At 46.8% G+C, this 27667-nt stretch overlaps 1 protein-coding gene across 2 annotated transcripts in view; it reads right to left on the bottom strand.

The window, feature by feature from the left end:
• Positions 1-27667, bottom strand: part of LOC140427083 (teneurin-2-like) — a 3867843-nt gene that overhangs the window by 2968664 nt on the left and 871512 nt on the right. For both annotated transcript variants that reach the window (XM_072512582.1, XM_072512581.1), the window contains one exon: positions 18774-18810. The gene's annotated coding sequence lies outside the window, so the exon portion shown is untranslated. The remainder of the gene's footprint in view (positions 1-18773; positions 18811-27667) is intronic.

Consider the following 27667-nt stretch of genomic DNA (forward strand, 5'->3'; position numbering starts at 1 on the left):
GTTGGACTCCTTCCATACCCCCTCTCTCTCCCTCAGCAGCTGCCACGCCAGTGTCATGATTTTTAAAAGCACAGGTGAACCACGCCATCGGGAACTCGGCCCATCGGATGCGGAGAATCAAGGAGGCCCTGGAGAGTACCGACTCGGGCTCGCTAATGATATGCAAACAGTGCCTACTGTACATACAGAGTGAAATGCATTGACGCCGTTTTTGAGGTGATGGAGAATCGCAATTTGGCGTCAAATCGGCGCATGCCACGATTTTGACATCGGAAACTATTTCTCGACCAATCGCATTTCCCGATTTCGGCATTGGCTAACGGAGAATCATGCCCACTATTTTTGGATCTGCCATCTCCATTCCGAACCTAAAGGAGCCTGAAAATACTTTCTCCGGCGTTAGTGCATGCTAATCCAATTAAGGGATAAACAAGGGTCTGGACTCCCCGGTTCAGCGGTTAAATGCAGGCTGAAATGGAAAATTCACGGGCATTTTACGATACCAAATTCGGCGGCGAACACTCACCGATTCCGGGACTGGTGAGGGGTTACCAGCGGCGCCGGGTGAATCTCCCGGCTCCTGCACCGAAAGCGGCCAGAGAATGACCCAGTAACTGGCCGCACATGCGCACGGCGATGACCTGTAGCGGTCGTGCCATACAACAAGGCGTCGGCCATGCGTGGACCCGACCCACCATCCGCAACCACACAGGCCATCTCCTGGCCACCCCCCACCTGTCTCCTCAGCCCTCGCGGAAGTCCCCCCGGCCAGCGGCACAGATCCCGGCTGAATGTGATGGCATGGGACACAGTCTGCAACTGCCACGTCGGGTTCCCTACCGTTCAGACCACACGTCTATCGCGCGGTCAGGAATTCGGCCCATCGGAGGCGGAGCATCGCAGGAGGGCCTGCCGATGATGCGCAAACGGCGTTGCAACGGCGCGCAACGCAATGACACCATTTTAGGGGGGTGGAACTCACAAACCGGCATCAAACCGGCGCTGGCCCCGATTTGGCGTTGGAATGGATTCTCCGCCCGATCGCCGATTACGATATCGGCGCCGGGCAACAGAGAATCTGGCCCAGGATCTCGACGTGACCATCAAGTTATTCCAAAGCAACCGAAAGCACTTTGCCTAATGTGCACTGTCGACAAAATGCATGCAGAAACTCAATGAGATTTCTCCAACAATGCTTCCCAAAACCACCACCACTAGCAACTGGAACTGCAAGGGCAAAAATGCATCAGAACACCATCTCCAAGTTCCGGCCAAAGCACAGGCCGTCCTGACTTGGAATGATATCACCGTTCATCTCTCTTGCTTGGTCAACATCCTGGAACTCCCTTGCTGACAACACTGTGGAAGCACGTTCAATACATAGGCCAGGATTTTCCACTCGTCCCTCCCGAGGCGTGTTTCCCAGGGCGGAGGTGGTTTGTCATTGGCCACCGGCTGGATCTTTCTGTCCCGCCAAAGTCTGCAGCATTTTCCGTGGTTCGCCCGTCCTGTCGCCGAGGAACCCACCGTGGGGAAGGTGGAAGGACGGGGAGGGGAGGGGGGGGCAGGGGAGAGGGGGTTTCCTTTGGTGGGACCTGGTACCCAGAAGATCTCGCCGGCAGGAAGGGCTGAAAAATCCTACCTGGCGTGTGTGGGCCAAGTGCCAGGGGTGTGGGGATGAGGCAGCTTGTGGGAGGTTGAGTGTTGAGGTCTTGCGATGTGGCAGTATGTGGGATCGAGGTGATATTCAGAGGGGTGATGGCAAGGTGCGGTACAGAGAGGATAATGGAGCACTTACCCTGGAAGAACAGAGTAGGTTGTCCGTCTTCTTGCAGCATTGCACTCTTGTCCTCTTGTGGTGGGTGCTGGCACTGGCCAGTGCTGCCACAGTCTCCCAGGCAGGATTTATCATCTTGCTAGAGGGTCCCATGCCAGCCTGAAGTTATATTGCTGCCCATCTCTCCTCAACAGAATCAAGCAGCTGGGTGAGGGCCCCCTACACGAATCAAGGAGCAGGCTTCTCCGCTGCCGTCCTCCTGGAATGAATGAGAGCAAGTGCTGTGGAACCATTTAAATGCTGCACCACCTTGATTTAAGTGTTCAGGTGACTCCCGGAGCGGGCGAATCAGATGCTTTGCGTCTCAGGTGCAGTGTTTTTCACGTGGGGAATAGTTTTTTTCACTTTGGTGCCTACAAATTACAGTCCGGATCGTGCAGCCGGTGGGAATCGCACCGGAAAATTTCAACCAATGACCTCGAAAGGAATGTAAATTTCTCCGATTCCAATATCGTCACATCCAGATACACAAATGGGTGGAAACAAACCATTCAATCTACTAATTTGAACAATGGATCCTGGCTAAGAGGGGGAATTCCCAGACCTGCCCTAATCAAATCACAATTGGAATTCACGGGCATGTTCAAGTCAGATGGAGAGGGAGTCACATCACAAGACAGCTCTTTGCATGTTTTAAGCACGTGTTTTCTCAACAGATCTGGATCGGTACAAAGCCTGTCCGCCACCTGAAAGGCACAAGTCAGGAGTGTACTGACGTACCCTCTACTCACCTGGATGAGTGCAGCTCCAACAATGCAAGAAGCTGAAAATCATCCAGGGCAAAGCAGCCCACTTGGTCGGCACACCATCTACCACGTTAAATATTCGCTCCATCGTTCACCAGTGCACAGCAACAGCAGGTGTCCACCATCTGCAGTAGGCACTGCAGCAGCCCACCAACCTCCACCATCTGGAAAGACAAGGCAATTCTGACTTGGAAGTATATCGCCGTTCTTTCAGTGTCACGGGATCAAAATCCTGGAACTCCATCCCAAACAGCACTGTGGTTGTACCTACACAGCACAGACTGCAGTGGTTCAAGAGGGCACCTCACCATCACCTTTTCAGGGGAAAATAGGGGTGGATGACAAATGCAGCCTGAGCCAGCGACACTGAGATCCCATGAAAGAATTTTAAAAGAGCAGTTGCCAAATCAGTATTCTCACCCAAGTTGAATGTTCAACTGGCTCAAAGCAAGCTTTAATTAAAAAAATACTCCCATAAACATACGAGATTCTTTCCATCTGATTTTATTACCGAGCCACTTGAGCGTGACATTCTCTGGAATTTTTTACAGACCTGTGCAAACTCAGCTCAGTCCAGTTTCTCAGTGCTAATTAATCATGCAAGGAAGTTACATTATTGCAATATGGTTGAAGATTTGAGTAAGTCAAACTGACAGCTTTTCCACCATTACAAAAATCAAACCAACAAGACGTTAATATAAACAGAATATGTTAGAGATATACAGCAGGCCAGGCAGCATTATAATGGCACTTGCTCACTGCATGAGTCCAAATTGAATGCATCCCAGTATCACAGCAGCAGCTGGCCTCCTACCATCCTTTCCCTTACAGCAAAAGTAAATGAGAGATTCGCTGCTGAAAACCATGACAACCAAGGTACCCATCACAGTGAAGAAGGCCGAGTATTCAGGAACTTTGGGGGGAGGGATCTTGTCAGCTACTCGTGCAGAATTAACACTATCTTTCTTATGTACAAAGCGGGCAGTTTGCCTTTTGTTTTACATCTTTTCCTGACCAACAACACCCCCTCCTCCAAGTGTTTTTCTCTCTCTCTCCCTCTCTCTCTCACACACACACACTCACTTGAAAGATCATTTCAATGACACCCTGGAAAATCTCTATAGATCTCCAGGGGTTATTGGTCCCCAGTTTGTAAATCACTGTACTGCAGTATTGTACTCATTCTGTAAATTATATTCAGAGCACAGGGTGAATTGCAGCAATTTGTAATGATGCTAGGTGCAGTACTGTGCACATCATGGTATCCAGGTGAAGGACTGCCATTAGTTTGAGAGGATGTTTATTATTCTGATAACCCACCTAATCATGACCAAGTGTTGCAGTGGATGAATTGTTTTAGTAGACCACCGAGATGTTCATTCAAGATCAAAGATCTTTTTCAGCAAGTTTGGCTGTTTGTGAAATAGGGCAGAATTCACCTCCCAAAATTCTAAGTGTGGCCACCAGAGGTAAATCAGATGCAATCCCCCGCCAGATGGATCATAGATTATCACAGAATTTACAGTGCAGAAGGAGGCCACTCGGCCCATCGAGTCCGCACCGGCTCTTGGAAAGAGCATCCCACCCAAGGTCAACACCTCCACCCCATAACCCAGTAACCCCACCCAACACTAAGGGCAATTTTGGACACTAAGGGCAATTTAGCATGGCCAATCCACCTAACCTGCACATCTTTGGACTGTGGGAGGAAACCGGAGCACCCGGAGGAAACCCACGCACACACGGGGAGGATGTGCAGACTCCGCACAGACAGTGACCCAAGCCGGAATCGAACCTGGGACCCTGGTGCTGTGAAGCAATTGTGCTATCCACAATGCTACCGTGCTGCCCAAATGGATCAGCGCAATCCAGGTCCCAATCCACCCACACTTAGAAATTATTTCAGGGCCGGGGTGATTTGCGCCTTGGGATCTGAAGAAGCTGGCCAGGCTGGATCTCAAAGATCGGGGTGCCCTATAAAAATGGTGCCCCAATCTCAGAATAACATGACAGGATTGCTGGAATTCCCCCTCCCCTCCCCCGCATCTATGGAAAGTCCCCCCCTTCCCCCAGATCACGGGCAAGACTCACCCGCCCCACAATTGATGACACTTTGATATGGGTGTGCCAAAGACCTGCCCCCTTCAGGACCCCTTTCAGGCCCCTCCCCACTTCAGCCCCTTCCACTTTATGTCACCCTCACGCCCCGCCCCTTAGCACTGCCAACCTGGTACAGCCTGGTTGGCACTGCCAGGTGCCAGGGTGGCTGGGGGAAACACTCAGGCAGCATACTTGGTCTTTCTAGAAAGGACTGCAGAACAGAGGAAACCCCCAGCAGAAAGAAAACAGTGGTTACAAATAAGACATGGACCGGGATTCTCCCTTTTGGGGACTAAGTCCCCACGCCCGTCGGAAAATGGGTGAGAATCAATCCGGACTTTTTCCTCGAAAGTCCAGGGTGATTCTCCATTTTCCAGGGTGCTAGAAGAGCCCCGGCGTGCGTCCCGCAGCTCTGGCTGCCGACGGGGCCCTGCTGTCCAGACCGGGCGAAGCCCGCGCAGAGTAAGATAGGTCCCCACCAGGTCACGATGGCCCACCGATCGGTGGCCCCCAATCACGGGCCTGGCCACCGCTGAGGCCACCCCGGGAGTCAGATTCCCCCCCGCCCCCACCAGGACCGCCACTGCAGCCGCGGGTCCCAGCTCCAGCCGGGTGGTACCAGATGTAAACCATGCCAGCCGGAGTTCGGCCGGTTGACCGCGGAGAATCGCTACGGGGACCTGTTCCAATGGCCCCTGACTAGCGTGGCGTCGACCGCGTGTGCGCACTGGCAGGCCCGCGGAGAATCGCAGAAGGGCCGGATTTCCGGCGTGAACGGCTATTCTCCATCCCCGTGCCGGGTGCGATTCTGGCACGGAGGGTCGGAGAATCCTGCCCAGGATCTTTCTAGGAAGGATCTCAGAACAAAGAGAAAGTCTCTATGAAAAATTGCAGTTAGAAACAACACCTGCTCAAAAGAGGAAGCACTTCAGAGTTAATGGGCCATGAAGAGCAATAAAAACAAATAAAGCTAACCCATCCTTTGAAATAGCCTGGACCTGTCAATCATGAGGCTTGTAAAAGGTAATGGACCATGAGATTTAATGTAAACAATGTAGTTCAAAGCTTTTAAGCTTCTCAGCAGGCCAAGAGGCTTGAAAAAATTAAAAGGGAATGAAAATAAAAGTGAAAATACAACTTCAAAGGTTTAAAAAATATCAAAGGGAAAAATGGGAAGACTTTTACCTTCAGTCCCAATACCATAGAATCCATAGATTCATAGAATCCCTACTGTGCAGAAGAAGGCCATTTGGCCCATCGACTCAGCACCTACCATTTGAAAGGGCACCCTACCCAGGCTCACTCCCCCGCCCTAAGACCATAACCCCACCAAACCTGCACAACGTTGGACTGTGGGAAGGGACTGGGGCACCCGGGGGGAACCATGTGGACACGGAGAACATGCAGACTCCACACAGACAGTCACCCAAGGCCGGAGTCGGGCACGGGTCCCTGGCGCTGTGGGGCATCAGTGCTCGCCACTGTGCCATCGTGCTGCCTATGAAGCCGTCTTGCATCCCTACATCCTCGTTGTCTCATCCTCACAACTTATGTTCCCACCCAGTTTGGTGTCATCAGCAAATTTGGAAATATTACATTTGGCCCCCACATCCAAATCATTTGCATAGATTGTGGACAGCTGCTGAGCCAGCACTGATCATTACAGTACCCAATTCGTAACAGTCTCCAACCTGAGAATTACCCATTTATTCCTTGGCGGCATGATGGCACGGTGGTTGGCGCTGTTGCTTCGCAGCGCCAGGGTCCCGGGTTCGATTCCCGGCGTGGGTCACTCTGCAGAGTCTATTCATTCTCTCCGAGTCTGCGTGGGTTTCCTCCAGGTGCTCCGGTTTCCTCCCTCAAGTCCCAAAAGACGTGCTATAGATGAATTTGACTTTCTGAATTCTCCCTCTGGGTACCCGAACGGGCGCCGGAATGTGGTGACTAGGGGCTTTTCACTAACTTCATTGTAGTGTTAATGTAAGCCTACTTGTGACAATAAAGACTATGACTCCATCCAGAGAAAGAGCCCCGACCTGAGCCCCTCCAACCCAGCCCAGGCAGCCCTGACCTCCACCTCTCCTCACGGATCCCTCTTGGACAGAAGTGTAGAGAGGCTATTTACCCCCTTCCTGCCCCTCGGTGTGCCTGGCGCCTGGTCCAGAAAATGAGTTCCGGCGAGATCCTGATTGCGTCAGCTGGGGCGGACTGGGAGAATGGGAAACTGATTTGCGCCTGACACAAATCCCATTTCGGGGCTCTCCTGCAATTCTCTCGACATAGTGGGATTTGTGTTGGGTGCAATGCGACCGGGTAATCACCCCCATAAGCTCTTCACTGTTGATCTCAAGGATCAATTTCTGTCAATGCATTCGGCAGAGAGACAGGTTACACACATTTTCAGCTTTTCTGACAAACACTGAAATAAAGAAATGCAGTTTGTGTTATTGTGGAGATTAAATGATCCGTCATGCATTAAAGACCATTTGAAAAGTCCAACTCCGCTGTATCCGACTGTCAAAGATATTGTAAACTGTTTGTTGCCCAGTTATCAAATAATTAATCATTCAACGATGAAACAGATGAAGCAGACTGGTTAAAGCAGGCTTTTTCTCTTTCCATTTGTTGGGAGAATAACAAAGTTCTTGAACAGCACTGGTTTTTTCCTGATGTCACTCATTGCCTTGGTTTTGTTTTTGTCGACAGAAAGTTAAGAGCAAAGTTCAACACTGTCAGCTTAAAAATTATCATTTTTTGACAGAGGAATTCTATTCCTATTAACGAGAGGGATGAGCTGCTTGTGCTGGGGGAACAAAATATATCCCACGGACAGTGTCAATCCGTCCTGGGATGCATAGCATAAATGGCCTATTGATTCCTCAGGAAGCCATCCAAAATATTTGCCAGGTTAGGGAGACAGAGAAGGGAAGTCATATTCAAACTGATCACAGAGGGTGAGGAGGGCAGTCAGAGGACATTTCACTATGAGCAGAGGGTTATTGGAGTGCGGGATGTTTTCGGCACAGCGATAGCTGAGACAGGAACAATTGCACTGTCGACAACAACACAACTTGTATGTATGGTGCCTTTGATGTAATAAAATATCGTGCGGTGCTTCACAGATATTATGAAACCAAAATGTGACGAGAACGTGAGGAGATGCAAGGAAAAGGTTGGTCAAAGAGGTACGTTTTAAGGAATTTGATGAAGGAGAAAAGCAAGGTGGAGATGGAGAGGTTTAGTGAGGGAATTGCAGAGATTAGGCCCAAGGCTGCAGAAGGCATGTCCACCACTGGTGGAGCAATTGAAATCGGCAATGTCCCAAGAAGCCTGAATACGAAAGCCCAGATGTCTCGCAGCCTGTAGGGCTGGAGGAGATTGCAGAGAAAGGGAAGAGCCAGATCATGGCAGGGGCCAGGGGTGGAGAGGGGGGGTGGGGGGGGGGATAATGGAGGGGGGGGGGGGGGGATTTGAGAACAAGGATGAGAATCTTAAAATTGAGGCGTAGGTCAGTGAGCACATAGCAGCACATGGTTCAAGTTAGGACATGGGCAGCTATGTTTTGGATGACTCCAAGTTTCCAAAGTTTGCAGAGTTGGGTGATGTTATGGAGATGGAAATAGGTGGTCTTAGCAATGGCATGGCTATGTAGTTTGTTTGTTAGTTTGTTATTTACAGTACAGAAGGAGGCCATTCGGCCCATCGTGTCTGCACTGGCGCCCAAGAGAGTTATTCCCATTTCCCAGCCCTACCTCCGTAGCCCTCTAAATTCATCACTTTCAAATGTGTATCCTGCTCTCTTTTGAAACCGCCTATGGAATCCACCTCCCCCACTCTCCCAGGCATTGCATTCCAAACCCCAACAACTCTCTGAGTAACGAAGTTTCTCCTCATTTCATTCCGAGCTCTCTTGCTGACCATCTTCAAATTGTGGCCCAGAGTCACTGACGTACCAACTAGTGGAAACAGAATATCCTTATTTACCCTGTCAACATTGTTCAAAATTGTGAACATCTCAATAAGGTCATCTCTTAATCTTCTCTATCGTAAGAACAAGCCCAATTTCTCCATTCTTTCCTGGTATCTAAAATTCCTAATTCCTGATATCATTCCAGTAAATCTCCAGTGCACTCTATCCAGGGTTTTAACATCCTTCATTAAATAAGGTGCCCAGAACTGATCACAATGCTCCAAATGTGGTCTGACCAATGATTTGTAGAGGTGGAGCATCACTTCCTTGCTTTTATATTCTATGCCTCTATTTATAAATCCAAGGATGCTATAAGCCTTCCAAACAACTGTTTCAACTTGCCTGGCCACTTTCAGAGAAGTATGCATTTGAACCCTGAGATCCCTCTGCTCCTGTACTCCCCTCAAAGTTGTACCATTGAGTTGCACATTTTGCTGCAGTGAAGTTCATCTGCCAGGTGTCTTCCCATTTGGAAACCTGTCAATGTCCCTCTGAAGTCGCTCAGCCCTCACATTTCATTATTCTCCCTAGCTTAGTATCATCTGCAAGATTTTGTCCTCAACACTGACTTCTAAATCATTCAAATGAATCAGAAAAAAGCAAGGGTCCCAACACTGAGCCCTGGGGAACACCATTTTCAACTTGTCTCCAGTCTGAGAACCATCTATACCTACCTTCTGTTTCCTGTCTCTTAGCCAACTTCTAATCCATGCTGCCAAGGACCCATCCAAACATTTTAAATTTGCTGACCAACCTGCCATGTGGCACTGTATCAAATGCTTTCGTTTGAGGACTCTGGGTCTGTATTCGTTGGAGTTTAGAAGGATGAGAGGGGATCTTATTGAAACTGACAAGATACTGTGAGGCCTGGATAGAGTGGACGTGGAGAGGATGTTTCCACTTGTGGGAAAAACTAGAACCAGAGGACACCATCTCAGACTAAAGGGACAATCCTTTAAAACAGAGATGAGGAGGAATTTCTTCAGCCAGAGGGTGGTGAATTTGTGGTACTCTTTGCCGTAGAAGGCTGTGGAGGGAGTGTCTTTAAGACAGCGATAGATAGGTTCATGATTAATAAGGGGATCAGGGGTTATGGGGAGATGGCAGGAGAATGGGGATGAGAAAATATCAGCCATGGTTAAATGGCGGAGCAGACTCGATGGGCCAAGTGGCCTAATTCTGCTCCTATGTCTTATGGTCTTATAAAGTCCAAATATACGCCGTCCACAGCACAACCTTCATCTATTGCCTTTGTCACCTCGTCAAAAAACTCAATTAAATTTGTCAGACATGACCTACCCTTGACAAAGCCATGTTGACTGTCTAGTATTAACTTATTTTTCTCTAAGGGTATATTTATCTCATCCCATACTATGGCTCCATCAGTTTTCCCACTATTGATGTCAAGCTGATAGGTCTGTAGTTTCCTGGGTTATCCATTGCCCCTTTCTTTAACAATGGCGTCACGTTTTTTTTGTTCACGGGATGTGGGCATTGCTGGCTGGCCAACATTTGTTGTCCATCCTTAATTGCCCTTGAGGGGGCAGTTAATAGTCTACAACATTGCTATGGGCCTGGAGTCACATGTAGGCCAGACCAGGTAAGGACGGCAGATTTCCTTCCCTAAAGGACAGTAGTGAACCAGATGGGGTTTTACGACAATCGGCAATGGTTTCATGGTCATCGTGAGATTTTTAATTCCAGATTGCTTATTGGATTCAAATTCCACCATCTGCCGTGACGAGATTCGAAATTGGGTCCCCAGAGCATAACCCTGTGTTTCTGGTTTACCAGTCCAGTGGCAATACCACTACGCCACCGCCTCCCCAAATCCTCCAGTCCCCCGGGGCTAATCTGTGTTCAGAGAGGCCTGGAAGATTTCTGTCAACGACTCCGCAATATGTTCCTTACCTCTCTCGGCAATCTAGGATGCATCCCAACAGGGCCTGGCAATTTCCCTGGAGGGTTGCCAGCCTTTTTAGCACCTTTTCTTTATCTATCACTCTACTGCTTCTGCTCAACACCCACGTTTTCAACTGGGTCATTGTCATCATCTTCTAACTTGGTAAAGACAGAAGCAAAGTACTCATTTAGTACCACTGCCATACCCTCCATTTCAGTGAGCAGTTTAACCTGCTTGTCCCTGATGGGCACCACTCTATCCTTCATTAATCTTTTACTATTAATATGCTTGAAGACTATTTTGCAATTTGTTTTAGCATAGCCTGCAATCCATTCCTCATGCTTCCTCTTAGCCTTCCTTATTCCAACCTTAACCTCTCTTCCTGATTTCTATACTATTATTATTCCAGCATGCATCATATGCCTCTTTTTTCTTCCTTACTATATCTTCAATATCCTTAGTCATCCAGGGTATTCTAGCTTTGGATACACCGTCTTTATTTCTCATGGGTAAGTACGAAGATTGGTGGAGTCGTGGATAGTAAGGAGGGCTGTTGTCGGCTGCAAAGAGACATAGATAGGATGCAGAGCTGGGCTGAGAAGTGGCAGATGGAGTTTAACCCTGAAAAGTGTGAGGTTGTCCATTTTGGAAGGACAAATATGAATGCGGAATACAGGGTTAACGGTAAAGTTCTTGGCAATGTGGAGGAGCAGAGAGATCTTGGGGTCTATGTTCATACGTCTTTGAAAGTTGCCACTCAAGTGGATAGAGCTGTGATGAAGGCCTATGATGTGCTCGCGTTCATTAGCTGAGGGATTGAATTTAAGAGCCGTGAGGTGATGATGCAGCTGTACAAAACTTTGGTAAGGCCACATTTGGAGTACTGTGTACAGTTCTGGTCGCCCCATTTTAGGAAGGATGTGGAAGCTTTGGAAAAGGTGCAAAGAAGATTTACCAGGATGTTGCCTGGAATGGAGAGTAGGTCTTATGAGGAAAGGTTGAGGGTGCTAGGCCTTTTCGCATTAGAACGGAGAAGGATGAGGGGCGACTTGATAGAGGTTTATAAGATGATCAGGGGAATAGATAGCGTAGACAGTCAGAGACTTTTTCCCCGGGTGGAACAAACCATTACAAGGGGACATAAATTTAAGGTGAAAGGTGGAAGATATCGGAGGGATATCAGAGGTAGGTTCTCTACCCAGAGAGTAGTGGGGGCATGGAATGCACTGCCTGTGGAAGTAGTTGAGTCGGAAACATTAGGGACCTTCAAGCAGCTATTGGATAGGTACATGGATTACGGTAAAATGATATAGTGTAGCTTTATTTGTTCTTAAGGGCAGCACGGTAGCATTGTGGACAGCACAATTGCTTCACAGCTCCAGGGTCCCAGGTTCGATTCCGGCTTGGGTCACTGTCTGTGCGGAGTCTGCACGTCCTCCCCGTGTCTGCGTGGGTTTCCTCCGGGTGCTCCGGTTTCCTCCCACAGTCCAAAGTTGTGCAGGTTAGGTGGATTGGCCATGATAAATTGCCCTTAGTGTCCAAAATTGCCCTTGGTGTTGCGTGGAGGTGTTGAGTTTGGGTCGTGTGCTCTTTCCAAGAGCCGGTGCAGACTCAAAGGGCCGAATGGCCTCCTTCTGCGCTGTAAATTCAATGATAATCGATGATTAATCTAGGACAAAGGTTCGGCACAATATCGTGGGCCGAAGGGCCTGTTCTGTGCTGTATTTTCTATGTTCTATGTTCTATGTACCTAGCTTGCACCCTATTCATCTCTCCTTTGAAAGACTCCCATTTGTCATCCATTGTTTTATCCACTAAAATGCATTTCCAATCAACCTGTTCCAGTTCAACTTTTAGACCCCCAAAATTTGTCCATTTCCAGTCTGGGATCTTAATCCGTGAATGATTTTTATTGTTTTCCAACGTAATGTTGAATCACTACTTCCCAACGGCTCCCCTCCCCTCTGATATTCTCCATCTGCCATGCCTCGTTTCCTAGGACCGGATGCTTGAAGCTCATCTTCGAATCAAATATGAGAGCAGAGCTGTGAATATTCTGCTTCAGCCTCACACAGGTGTCAGGTAGAGGAGTCAGTGGCAAGGGAGCAGAATTTTTGGCAGGGAATGCAAACAACGGCTTCAGTCTTCCCAATATTTAATTGGTGGAAGTCTTTGCAGGAGGAGGCAAGCTAATCGAAAGAGGCCAGGAAGCAAATTTGTGCCACTGTCAGAGGCTGAAAGCAAAATGAATAGAAGATGGATTTGATGCTGCAAAGGGTTAAATAATCTCATTGGTTCAAAGAAGGAGAGTGAAACCTTCAACAGTCCAGAGAGGACTCAGGGCTTGCAAATCCCAACAGACACACCACCTCAGCAGACTCAAGACACATGCTGCTACGGAAGATGGGAGGGATGTGTGCTCATGGAATTTACTCACCCCTCAAAATGACTCACAGCCATAGCACTTCTGAGGACCAGCCAGCACTAATATATGTAGCTCCTAATGGACAGTAGATAGAGAGGGCATTAGGTTTATCCAAGGGCAGCACGGTAGCATTGTGGATAGCACAATTGCTTCACAGCTCCAGGGTCCCAGGTTCGATTCCGGCTTGGGTCACTGTCTGTGCGGAGTCTGCACATCCTCCCCGTGTGTGCGTGGGTTTCCTCCGGGTGCTCCGGTTTCCTCCCACAGTCCAAAGATGTGCAGGTTAGGTGGATTGACCATGCTAAATTGCCCTTAGTGTCCAAAGTTGCCCATAGTGTTGGGTGGGGTTGCTGGGTTATGGGGATAGGGTGGAGATGTGGACCTTGGGTAGGTTGCTCTTTCCAAGAGCCGGTGCAGACTCGATGGGCCGAATGGCCTCCTTCTGCACTGTAAATTCTATGAATTCTATGAATTTAGGACTGAGATGAGGAGAAATTTCTTCACCTAGAGAGTGGTAAGCCTGTGGAATTCGCTACCACGGAAAGCAGTTGAGGCCAAAACATTGTGGCGGGATCCTCCGTTTCGCCGGCAGCGCACTCATGCCCGGGAATTTGGGAATGTGGGCTTGGGGGTGCCCACAATGGGAAACCCCATTGGCTGGTTGGCAGGGTGGTGGATCCCATTGCTGGCGGGGGCGTGCCTCACCAGAAAACGGGTGCAGCAGGACAGAGAATCCCACCCTGTATGTTTCCAAGAAGGAGCTAGATATAGTTTCTTCGGACTGAAGGGGTCAAACAAATTGGGGAAAGCCGGAACAGGGGCGTGATTATCCGACCCCCCACCAGGTCGGAGAATCGCCGGGGGCTTGTGTGAATTCCGCCCCCGCCATGTCCCGAATTCTCCGCCACCAGAGATTCGGCGGGGGCGGGAATCTTGCCGCGCCGGTCGGTGGGGGGAGGGAATCGTGCCGCGCCGGTCGGTGGCACCCCCCCAGCGATTCTCCAGCCCGCAATGGGCCGAAGTCCCGCCGCTGTCAACCCTCTCCCTCCTGCGTGGGTTAAACCACCTTTTGAACGATGGGACAAGGCGGCGCAGGCGGGCTCCGGGGTCCTGGGGGGGGGGATCTGGCCCCAGGGGGTGCCCCCACGGTGGCCTGGACCACGATCGGGGCCCACCGATCCGCGGGCGGGTCTGTGCTGTGGGGACACTCTTTTTCTTCCGCCTTCACCATGGTCTTCACTATGGCGGAGGCGGAAGAGACCCCCTCCCCTGCGCATGCGCGGAGATGACGTCAGCAGCATGCGTCGCCCGGCGAAGACCTTTCGGCGCCAGCCGGCCTAGCCCTCAAGGTTTCCGCCACTCCATTACGCCGAAACCCCGCCCCGCCGGGTAGGGGAGAATCCCGCCCCAGGTTACTGAGTTAGATGATCAGCCATAATCATAATGAATGGCGGAGCAGACTCGAAGGCTGGAATGGTCTACCCCTGCTCCTATTTTCTATGTTTCTCTGACACTCCTTTTCCAAATGCTGAATACACTTTTCCCTGTTTGACCTCGAAGGGGATCCCTTGGGGCAGTCATAACTGGTTTTCCCCTCTGCATCCATGTTCCTACAGTTGGTCAGCAATAGGCAGTGCTTGTGACCCCTGTGCCCCATCAACATTCCAGCCTCTACCTCCAATATGCTCCGAGCGAGCTGACTAACTATTTTAATTGGGAGATGAATGGGACTACTGTCCCTGTAGCACCATGGTGAACAGTTCTAGGAATGCCAGGCTGGCCAATACTTTCGGACACCCACCACGTCCTCCGCCACCTTGCCTCAGGGATGCCTGAAATCTTGGCCCCTAATTTCTGACAGCATTGCCACAATTCACTCCTTGCCAGCCCACACCAGCTGCACGAGCCCACTTTAGCCAACCCCTGTGTGTACACAGTGCTGACATGGAGGTGATATAGCTTCCAATTTGTTTTATTAAGCTTGTTGTGGGAATGAAAGCAATTTCAATCTGCTAAGTTATTCTAAAGATCATTGTTTGTTGTTACTCTTTAACCAACAGATTCATCATTTTGCTAAATCACGAGAAAATCCTCATCTTTATTTAATTTGATTCAGAGAACAAAATCCTCTGACGCTCAAGAGGAACCAACGTCCTAACAAGTGTATTAATCAAGTCAGCTTTAAAAAAGTATGTATCAGATAAAATATTTAATCATGAAATGAAATCATATTATATTTATAATTTAATAAAGTAAGAATTTAAATTCATCAGTGAATAATTTAGTTTGATAAGAGATGTTCAGTCAAGTGGGCTGCAAATGTATTGCTGTGCATTTTTCTTCTGCAACCAAATTATTATTTTTATACGGTGGTGTCAGAAAAAATTTCGCTGAAAGCACTACACACTCAACATGTCGTTAAAATGTTTCTCACAGATGGCACATTGCCTGCGCTTAAGGACATGCAGCAGATGCCAGCACACTCCGGGTTAAAAATGTGTTTGGCTCATCAGTGAGTCTCCAGCCATTTAATAAAGTTCCAATATACTCAATCCCTGGCTTTTAATTCTGCTTTAATACTGCAAAATAATTGCCTCCTGCGAGTCATGTGACAGTGTGATAAGAATTAGTCACAATATTGAATCAATGCAACATCCTCACCAATGTGATGAAAATGTAAATAAGCAGAATGCTGGAACTTGACATTTTCATAGTGGGATTGTTGAATCCCAAATTTCTTTCTCCGTCAGTCTGGCCTCAATAAAAGTCGAGATGGATTTGCAAGTAAAAAGAAGCTATTTTATTCAGCTTGCAAGCTACCTAGTCCACAGTGATACAGATAACATGTTGCTTTCTGCAGCCCCGGGAACTAAGTGAAGGTCCCAGACAAAGAGATCAGTACTCATACATTCAAATGGCATCAAGTTTCACATACTCGACACCCATAGGTCATCTTATGTCCCTCCTGACTTGTTTGATCTATTCTGATTGGCTCACTTCCAATCCCTTTCTCCGGCCCCTATCAATGCAGCATCACTCTCATAGACACACCTTTTCCTGCTTTTTCCATGCGGTCTAAAATCCTTTATCTCTACTTGCCAGAATCAAAGTGGCTTATTTCTACATTACATTAACTAATATCTCTAAAGTAACTATTTTATATCACATTCGTCAGGATTACCCGTAGTTCAATTCCACTAATGATCTGCCATATGTATCAAATTAAAAGAGCTGCATTCTCACTGTAGATGATTCAATTTCCACTCTTTGTTGCTGCTTTCCTAGATACAAGTTATTCCAGCAGAATGAATATTCAAGAACATTTCACGCAGGAGTGAGGAATAGAAAGATGACTGAAGCGCTGCATTTTGATCTATTGCAGATCTCTGTGAGCACAGAGCATATATGGGCCATGAGTTTTGAAAGTAAGTGGCTCCTGCCCTGTGAACATTAGGTGGAATTTTATGCTTGGCCGGAGTCCCCGCCTCTCCCTTCCACTGGTGAGCATTTAATAGGCTCAATGTGAGACCTCTGACCTCATCTGGGGAGCAAATATCATTTTCAAAGTCTGCTAGCTAAGCAAATAAGCCCTCAACAGGGATTGGCGCTGGAGTCAGACACTGAGGTAAGTGAGGGCGGGTGGGGGGGGGGAATGGTGGTGGTCAGAAGCAGGGTGGCAGCCCGGAACTGGAGGGCCAACTTGGACAAGAGGTGGAGGGGGAAATATGGAGGAAGACCATGGGGGAGAAGGTCACTTATGGGCTCTGTAGTCAAGGTACCCATCCTTCTCTTGCCCACATCCTCCTGAACAGTGAAAGCTGATGGGTTTCCCATTTGGCCTGGGCCTCCGTCAGCTACTGGAAACATTGTGGGGGTGAGAAGAGTTCATTAAGCGGCCATTAAATTAATTGGCTATTTAAGGGCCTCAATTTGTCAACAGGCAGGTGGTTTCCTGACTCCTCCCCCATTCTTAAAATTGTGACAAGCGTCAGTGTAGAGGGAGTAGGTGAGGTAGCGCCCTGGGGTTTGCCCAATTTTAGAGCCTATCTGCCTGCCAATCAACCCCCCTGGAGCATGTGATTCAGCCCATTGCATCTGTTTTACAAACATAAGGCTTTGCTCTGTATTTAGAGCTACTCTCTGCCATTTATAATCACCTACAAATTCTTGGTAATTTTCTGAATGTCATTTCAAACTTGAAGAGCAGATAGTAAGGCGCAGTTCCCAAAATATCGTAAACATAAGCAGCATGGATCCAGATATTCACCGGCTAATGCTCTAGATTCAATAATGTTACTTTAATAAAAATGGCGGAGAAGAGAGCGGTAAATCTTTTGATGTTCTATTGAAAAATTATCAAGCCAAAGTTTTGTTCTCCAGTCATGCCAGAGTAGTAAATCAGGAGACACTTCTGTTCCTGCGGTTGAAATGAATGGAATGATATTGATCAGACACTGCCCAGTGCATAAAACAATCTCTAATTTACAACTACATTGGCAATCTCATTCAGAGATGTCATGGAGGAAACATAAAAAGAATGACACAATGGTGCAATGTGAGAAATCTGCTCAATGAGAGGCTTTGCTGGGTCAGCTTAAGGGAGCTTTTGAAGCTGCTCTGTTTTCTTTCTCAATTATTGCTTGGTTCGTCCTGGGTTTAAGGCCTAGATGGAGTTTCTTTAGGGTTTGCCGGATCCCCGATGAATGCTGCCATAGACAGTTACCAGTAAAAATCACCTTAGTTTATTTACAGATCTACGAACATCTCAGTACTTCCCACGAGATTGTACTTCAGCTTCTCAAGCTGCCTCTTAATCATGTGACATTGCATCACGGTTCCATCAGTATCTGCATCAGTACCAGATATCCCTGGTGTTAACCCATTCTCTACATTGCTCTCCTGGGAGTCCGATTTCCACAATTACAACCCGCGCCAGATAGCCAGAGCTGGCAGCGTCCATTTATTCAACATGTAATCCTCGTTAACACGTTACAAAAGGCCTGGCTGGCAGCAGAACAAAAGTTTTGTTCGAAGCAAACATTAAAATGCGTGGCACAGGCAGAACTGTTCCACAGACCCACACTGAGCAATCACATGTAGATTCAGTTTCTATTCTGGTCAGTTCCTGATTTCAAACACAACAGTGTGAGATGAGATTCAACAGATGCTTTCGACTTTCTGAAGGACTGGTGAAATCAAAGGGAAGGATCATTAAAGGATTTCTCTCACAAGGGCAGTTTTGGTACACAAATTGTAATTGGTTACCTTTCTATCTCTCATGGTCTCTCGTCAGGCAGAAGGAGACCAGAAAATGCCGGAGGTGGGGAGAAGTTTTAAAGTATATCAATTTTTTTCCCTGAATAGGAATATTTGTTCTTGCTCACTGTGTTTCTCGTCAACCATAGAGCAACTTCTATCCTGCAATAAGGGATTTCTTCAGTCAATTAAAGTGTATGGCTGTCATCTTTTCAATTAATTGACTTTCTGTCTTTTGTTCCATCATGAACCTGATTGGCTTTTTTGCTGCAACCTTTGGCATAGATTGTTCAGCACGGGTGTTTCATATTTGCTGTCAGTACTTTAAAAAATAAATTGTCTCTTTCTTTTTAGACCGTTTATTCCAATTTTCCCCCTTTTCCCAGGCAGCACATCCCATCCTTCCAGAAGGGATGGCAGGTGACTTGATCTTAAATATCTGTGAATATAACTCGACAAATGGTTCCTTGAAAATAGGTGACATTTACTGAAAATTAAACAGATCTGTGAGATTGCAACTGGAAACAATGTATTACCTTGGGCTCTTAATGCTTTCCTCTGATTCTTCTTTGGCTGCAATGAGAATGAGAGACAACGTTACAAAATAATTCTTGACAATGTTATCAAAATGGTGACTCACTTATGCCTCTGACAGTTCTGAGATGATTAGAACTCTTCTGGACCGCGTGGCTTCAGGCAGTGAAACCGGACACGGACCACAGCCAACCAGTCATGCCCTCTAATGTCATGTGCGTACTTACAGGTCTCCCACTGTCTACTTGAAAGTCAATGTTCCCCCTATTACTAACCTTTCTTCTATTTTTTGTGTAATTGTGGTTCTATTAATGGATCGTTCTCATCACTCACCTTGCGCGGAGACTATGTCGACAGCTTTGAGTGGTTGTGAAACAGTTTCATTGATGCACCTATGAGCCATTAACAACTGTGCTGCTGAGCCTCTGCAAGCAGGAGTCCAGCTAATGCACTGGAAACTATGCTCACAGCACTTACACTAACGGACCTCCTGTATTTGCTAACTATCATGGCTCAAAGAAAAGCATCACAAGAGGAATGAAAGGCATAAAATTCAATCACTTGAAAGAGCTGTATAATAAAATTTTCAACATTTCGGACTCTTCAAGATGAATGAGGTCAGTGTTGGGTAATGGAAAATGTGTTTCTCTCTTTTGCCCACTATTGGCATTAAGTACGCGCAGGACAATCCTGGGTTAAAGCAGTGTGAAAATGTCCTTCAAAATTATCCGATCAATGAATCCCAATGTAGTTCCCATCACACTTCCTACACTTCACTCATCACAGTACCAAAGCAGGAACAGATCCAAAGAAATTCCAGGTCTATGTCACAGAATCAAAGACATTTTGGTTAGGGTGTCATTGAGCCCATCACGTTTGCGGTAGTTTTACATTTTTGTACCTTTCAATTCCTTCAAGTTTTTAATCTAATTCCCTTTTAGAACAAAGAACAAAGACGAATACAGCACAGGAACAGGCCATTTGGCCCTCCAAGCCTGCACTGATCACGTGATCTATGTAGACCAACCGCCTGTATCCTTCTATACCCTGTCTGTTCATGTGCCTCTGCAGATAAGTCTTAAAGGTCGCGAACGTATCTGCCTCAGCCACCTCACTTGGCAGTGCATTCCAGGCCACCATCACCCTCTGTGTAAAAATCTTCCCCCACACATCTCCACTGAACCTTTCACCCCTCACCTTGAACTTGTGCCCTGTTGTAATTGCCATTTCCGCTCTGGGAAAAAGCCTCCAACTTTTTACCCTATCTATACCCTTAATCATTTTATAAACTTCTATCAGGGCGCCCCTCATCCTCCATTTCTCTCGGGAGAACAATCCCAGTTAATTCAATCTCTTCTCATAGCTAATGCCCTCCATACCAGGCAACATCCTGGTAAACCTTTTCTGTACTCTCTCCAAAGCCTCCACATCCTTCTGGTAGTGCGGTGACCAGAATTGGACACAGTATTCCAAATGTAGCCTATCTAACCTACTATATAATTGTAACATAATTCTCGAGCTTTTATACTCGATACCCCGTCCTATGAAGGCAAGCATGCCATTTGCTTTCTTTACCACCATTTCCACCTGTGCTGCCACTTTTAAGGATCTGTGGACCTGCACGCCCGGATCTCTCTGTGACTCTATGTTCCTGATGGTTCTGCGATTTATTTTATAGCTCCCATCTTAATTTGATCTACCAAAGTGCATCACCTTGGATTTGTCCGGGTTAAATTCCATCTGCCATTTCTCTGCCCAATTTTACAGCCTATCTATATCATAAGACCATAAGACAAAGGAGCAGAATTAGGCCACTCGGCCCATCGAGTCTGCTCCGCCATTCAATCATAGCTGATATTTTTCTCATCCCCATTCTCCTGCCTTCTCCCCATAACCCCTGATCCCCTTATTAATCAAGAACCTATCTATCTATGTCTTAAAGACACTCAGTGATTTGGCCTCCACAGCCTTCTGCGGCAAAGTGTTCCACAGATTCACCACCCTCTGACTGAAGAAATCCCTCCTCATCTCTGTTTTAAATAACCTGCTGTATTCTCTGACAATCTTCTTGACTTCATGACTATCCGCAACTCCTGCAATCTTGGTATCATCCGCAAACTTGCTAATCAGACCCGCTACGTTTTCTGCCAAGTCATTTATATATATTACAAAGAGCTGACGTCACAGTACTGATCCCTGTGGAACACCACTAGTTACAGACCTCCATTCAGAAAAATGCTACCATCCACTGCTACCCTCTGTCTTCTATGGCCAAGCCAGTTGTTTTAGTTTTTAATCTAATCGCCTTTTATTATCACAATTGATGAGCCTTCGTGAACTATTTGTGGTAATGCATACCATATTCTAATAATCCTTTGGTAAAAACAGTTCTTCCATCTTCACTTTATGCCTTTAATGATGATCTTAACATTTAAGCCCCCTGGTTATTGATTCACCCTCTCCAAACCATTCATGAGTGTCAACATTTCTTTGATATACTTTTCTTGTTCCAGTGAAATATAACCAGTTTATAAAGACTTTCAGCAAATCCAAATCCTATCAACCCTGACATTAGTGAATATATTTTGCATCTTCCCGACAGCTTCGATATCCTTTGTGTAATAAAGCATCCAAAAAAGTCATTTGTTGTTTCTCTTAAGTAATTCGATGCCAGGTGGTGGCAAATTCAAACTGTTATTGTCCTGTGTGATGGCAACGTGAATGCATGTGGGCGGTTGCTTTCATTTCCAGAAATGCGGAATACAGATATTAGCCCGTGATGCCGAGACAACTAAAGTCGAAGTAGAAGCAGAACGCTTAGAAGCAGCACTCTTAGAAGTAGCACTTGACAATCTCCAACATAACAAAGCTCAATTATAGCTCTTTCAGCAACAACCATACAAAAGATTGTTTTTTTCTTATTTGTTCACGCGTTGTGGATATTGCTGACAAGGCCATGCAAGGTAACAACTTCCAATAGATTAACCGCACAAAGCATTTTATCTGTAACACAGTCTGACAACATATATTGTTCAGTGCTCCCTCTTTAATGGAGGAACCATGATGAAATATTCCATAGCACGCCATTCACAACTATTCTAAAACAATGTGTTATTGTTCCTGAAACTATCTGGAGCATATCCTATTGTATTGTATGTGGCAATGGTGTATTTTTCCAAAATCAACCAAATAAAGGGCTGGATTCTCCGATCTCCCAGCCGCTTGTTTCTCCGTTCGCTGGCGGCAGGATGCTATACTCCTTGTCAATGGGATTTCCCATTGTAGACACGGGTGCAAATTAGGGTTAGGGTTTGCGACTCTTCTGCTATCCTACCAGGATAGAGGGATGTGTGGTAGGCACAACACAGCCAGAGAATCGTCCCCATGATCTTTTATGATTATGTTTGTGATCTTTCTGCAAAACCATTGGGCCTGACGTTTCCGCATGGCGGGGTTTCCCTTCCTGCCATGCAATGAGTCTGCCAATTCTTACTGCCCCTTCTCGATTTCATGCTCAACTGAACGCAATCGGCTGCATGTGGAACCTTTGCTCCTCACTCAGGAGGAAACCCCGCCTTCGAGAACTGCCGGCCAATGTGATAGGACAGGGGCTGCAGTGGACAGAAGAGGAAGTGCTTCAACATGTCAGAGCCTTGATCCCAGGATTGGATGGCCGGGGAATTTCTGTGGGTGCCTGGGAAGGGCTGGAGGGTGTGGAAAGTCGGCTTTTCGAATTGTGGGGAGAGGCCAGGAAGGGGGTGATACAGTGGCCACCAGACCTCAAGGATGGAGCAGCCAAAGTCAGAAGGGATCTTCTGATGGAGGTGTTCCTTCGTTCACCCCCCCCCCCTTCCCCCCCAACGTTTCCCGCCGAAGTCTGTTAATTCCTTCCATGTAGAAAGATCCTCCCGCCAGGCTAAAAGCTGAGGCTAGGTGGGAAATAGTCCTTGTGTGGCTAATTATTGGCCAACAAAGGGCTTCAATTGGGTCAAGGGCAGGCTTTGGTCTTGCTCACCCCCACGTAAAATTACTGTGAAACCATGGCAAGCGGGCAATTTCCACCCCACCCATACCTAAAAACCTGCTGGCGAGGAGCGTGAAATACAGGAGCGGGAATTTGCAATGCAAAATAAATATTTATTGCAGTGATTTAATTCTGGCACATCATGAAGCAGCAGTGTGATGTTTTCCAACACAGTTGTGAGCTCTAACTTTGCAACAAGAATTATATAGGTAACTATGCTTTCCAGTTTCTGCAAGTCATTTTTCATATTTGTAAGCCATGTCAACTTTCATATGTATGTGTTGAAAGGAAAGAAAGTCCATGGTCAAGTACTTCCTTTTTAAAGAGTCTTCTATTTAATGAATAACAATACTCAAAAAATTGCCCATCAAAATGTCAATTTTTAAGAAATCTGCCATTTTTGTTGCCTCCTTGGTTTTTTTGTGATGTTGCAGTCAGGAAGCATCTGCTCATGCTCCAGAAAAGTTTAAATAGAAACAATAATGTCAGTTGTTAAAGAAAGGAAAATGTATGTTGAATCAAGTAAAATAATCTTATATCATTAGGAGAGATGAATTGATTAAATGAAACATGGTGGAGAATAAAGGAATAAAGGGGTTAAAATCAGTGGCACTTTGCCTATATTGGTTCAGGGATGAAGGACTCCAGTTGCAAAGATAGTTGGAGAAATAAGGGCTGTTCCTCTTTGGGAAGAGAAGTTTGACAGGAGATTTGACATAGAGATGTTCAAAATTACAAGGGGGCAAGAGTAGAAAGGGAGAAACTGTTTCTACTGACAAAAGGGTAGAGAAGCAGATGCCAATTTAAGGTAATTTGCATAAGAACCAATCGTGATGAAACATCACAAGCTTGAATGGACTGAACTATTTTCCATGCAAACAGAAAACAGGAGCCAGGTTGACTTTCGAGTCTCAAACCCACCTCTGATAGGAAACAAATTAAAATCAAGATTTTCACGTGGGTGAGCACTGAATTGGCATGGAGACAGGTTCCATTTCCAACTGAGGATGGCGGGCCAGCCTTCAAGTCAGAGGCCTTCCAAATTCAGAGAAATACCTGGTTGCTGTACAAGGCAAGAAACTGGGAGGGTACTTCAACAAGAAGGTGACCTCCCAGTCATCCTTTAAAAACTTTAACAAAAACAATATAAAAAGCAGCCAAACTACCACTAAGGAAGGAAGAAATGGCTTCTGGACTTACCAGGAGCACTGGCACTCTGGACTCCACCAGGGCGTCCACCGCCAGGTTGTATTCTGTCCCTCGTCACATCAGGAGACCAACTGGAAAATCCCAGCCCACTTCTATGACCTCCCTTTAAAAAGGCTCTGAAAAAAACAAATTGGCTGCCCACATTCCCAGGCCCCAAACCCGCATAGGTCAAAATGGATGACGTCAGGAATGCCATAGGGGAGCCTCATCAGTCACCTCATAACTTTTGGACCCCATCCACCGCAATTCCTGACATTAGCGGGGTCAACAAATTGGCCCATTAATACAGTTTCATTTTCCACAGATGTAGCCATGCCTGCTGGGTGTTTCCAGCATTTTCTGATTTTACTTCTCGTCATTTGTCTGTGGGCACTAAGTTGCTGATGTACTTATCCTCAATCAAAACATCTTGGACCTTTCCAGCAGTAGATGTACGACATGTTTGGTTGTTGTATTCTCCTCAGGGTCCCTAATAACGCAGCATTGTGTGATATCAGAAAAGACAAACAAGGTTTATCATTCCAGTATTAAATTGCTTTACATGCAGACGAACACAGAAACTAGTGCCAGCTTGCAGACTGTGTGTTGTAGATTAATTGGCGTTTCCAGTTTTACTTAGCTGAACTATTGACACTGACATTACAGGAAAGGCCCTTTATGGTCAAGACGGGTCAGGAAAGAGGCATGCTCTGCTGAAGGCAGATTGTTAGATATTTGTTGTTGCCACAAAGAGAAAAAGAAATAGAGGGGCCACGCTTTAAGATAGTGAAAACCTAGTACAGGGTTTAGTAAGGCATGTTGCTTCTGGGGGAAGACGGTGAACTCCCCAAAAGCCCGCAAAATGCTCTGCCGATGTCACTGAGTATCACATGACATTTCACTAGCCAATAGTGTTACTTAATTATAATAATAATAATCTTTATTGGCACAAGTAGGCTTACATTAACACTGCAATTAAGTTACTGTGAAAAGCCCCGAGTCGCCACATTCTGGCGCCTGTTCGGGTACACAGAGGGAGAATTCAGAATGTCCAAATGACCTAACAGCACGTATTTCGGGCCTAGTGGGAGGAAACCGGAGCACCCGGAGGGAACCCACGCAAACACGGGGAGAACATGCAGGCTCCGCACAGACAGTGGCCCAGCCGGGAATCGAACCTGGGACCCTGGTGCTGTGAAGCCATAGTGCTAACCACTGTGCTACTGTGCTGCCCATTTATACTTGAATACATAATGCCCCTTTACTCCTGTAGTGCTAACAACTTTTCTTATAAATGTTCAAACAACAGATCCAACATAATATTTGTTACTTTACTACATGCTATTTATGCATCTATACATTAGTAAGCCAGTCTCTTTGGCAGACATATGTCTTGTTTTGGTAATATCCAACATTCAGGAATTTGGCTTCTTGTGATCATGAAGGGTCTTCCTGTTCACTTGTCTCTGTTGGTACTGACCATTCCGTAGTGACAGATTCAGTCATTTTTGCTGCTCTGACTTACGATATTGGATATTATAATTATGTGCCGTCAGGATCAAAGGCCATCTTTGCCATTGACTAGCTGCTGAAGAAGAAACACCCTTATACGGCCCAAAGATTGGAGTTGAGGGTTGATGGTCAGTCAAAAGTGTAAAATGACGTCCATAAAGGTAAATGGTGGAACATTTTTACGCCAAAAATGATGCTCAATGCTTCTTTTTCCAGTTGAGCACAGTTCGACTCAGCGTTAGTTAATATTCTAGAGGCAAATGCTTTTGGTCGTTCCTCTCTTGAGGGTATTATGAACGAGACAACTGCGCCAAACCCATAGGGTGATGCTTCGCAAGCTAGCTACAATCTCAGCTTTGGTTTGGAATGGATCAATAACTCCAACTTCTTTCAAATTTCTTTGACATTTTGTTAAGGATTTTCATTGATCAATCCTATAATTGACCTCAACTGCATCGCATTTTATGGACGTGGAGCATCTAGAATCTCAACCGTGTTCTTTGGTTCTTTATGCAAACCGCCTTTGTCAATGATATGACCCAGATAGTTGAGAGAAGACTTTAAAAATTCACACTTCTCCAACTCGACTTTAAGATTGTGATTTTGCAAATGTGCAAGAGTAGCTTCCACATTCCTTCTATTGGTTATTCAAACCTGTAATAAGAATGTCATCCAGGTAACATTACACAACAGGCCGGGTTTCTCCAAAATCCCGGCCAAGTGTTGATGCCGGCATCAACACCGGAGTGGTGTATGCCGGCATCAAGGGGCCTCCTGGCCCAGCAATTTTTCGTTTTTTAGGGGGCAAGCATAGCGCCGGAGTACTGCGTGCTGCTCCGGCGCAGAAAGGTGGCCCTGCACGGCCGGCAAGGGTCCGCTCATGTGCGCGATGGCTGTCTCCGAGCCGGTGCGGAGCAACATGTCGGGGACCGAACAGCAGGCCCGCGCGGAAGGAGGTAGGCCCCCTCCAGTTTGCAGCCACCCACCGATCGGAAGCCCCAATCGCGGGCCTGGACCCAGTGGAGGCCCCCCCAGAGTCAGATCCCCCCGCACTCTGACCACGACGTCCACAGCGGCCGCGGGCCTGAGCTCCCGCCGGGTGGTACCAGGTTTGAACCACGCTGGTGGGACTCGATGGAACTCGGCGGGAGTTTGGCCCATAACCCGAGGAGAATTGGCACAGGGGCCTATTTCAGCGGCCCCTGACCGGCGTCGCAGCAACCGCGATTGGCGACCGGAGAATCGGCGGCCCAGCGCTGGAGCGGCATGGTGGGAATTTCGCGCACCCCCGCCGTTTCTCTGACCCAGCGCGGACTCGGAGAATCCCAGCCCAGATAACCCACTCAAAATTTGATCCATGGATCTCTGCAAAAGAACAAATGCCGAAAGTATCACAAGTGGAAGTCTCCGATAACAAAAAAGATCTTTATGTGCCACTATGGTAAGTAATGGTTGTGACTCTGCAGCCACATTCATCTGTAGATACGCTTGAAAAAGATCTATTTTGCTAAGTTTTTTGCCCCCTGAGAGCCCAGCCCATAAATCTTGGGCTCAGGACCAGAAGACCATAAGATATAGAAGCAGAATTAGGCCACTCAGCCCATCGAGTCTGCTCTGCCATTCAATCATGGCTTCACGATTGGTGTCGCCCAATCACTGGTGGCACAAGCTCAATGACTCCTGTTTCTCAAGTTCTTTTTCCACTTTTGGTCAGATTGCATGTTATGGTACGCTCTTTAAGACACTCAGACACATTGTCTGCCTCATCTTAAGTTTCACTGCCATGCCAGTCATGGATCCAAGTGACTCTTCAAATACCGCAGCACACGTAATCAGAAGTGGTTGTATATTGTTTGTAGAACCAACAAATTGGTTCACGACGGCCCAGTTGAGCTTTATCTTCTTCAACCATGATCTAGCAAACAATGCTGGAAAATGTCCTTGGACAACGTAGAGAGGCAACTCTTTTTTGTGACCGTTAACTTCCACATTTGCCTTGATGCATCCCTTCAGTGACACAACCTCTTCAGTCTATGTCCTCAGGACAACAGCTGATGGTCGTCATGGTCGATGTTTTAGGTTCAAGCCGTATATTGTCTCAGGTACGAGTGATACTCCAGCACCCGTAGCCACTTCCATCTTGATAGTGTTCCCATTAAGTTTTGGATAAAC

The sequence above is a fragment of the Scyliorhinus torazame genome, chromosome 7 (genome assembly GCF_047496885.1).
Source record: "Scyliorhinus torazame isolate Kashiwa2021f chromosome 7, sScyTor2.1, whole genome shotgun sequence".
Classification (NCBI taxonomy): domain Eukaryota; kingdom Metazoa; phylum Chordata; class Chondrichthyes; order Carcharhiniformes; family Scyliorhinidae; genus Scyliorhinus; species Scyliorhinus torazame.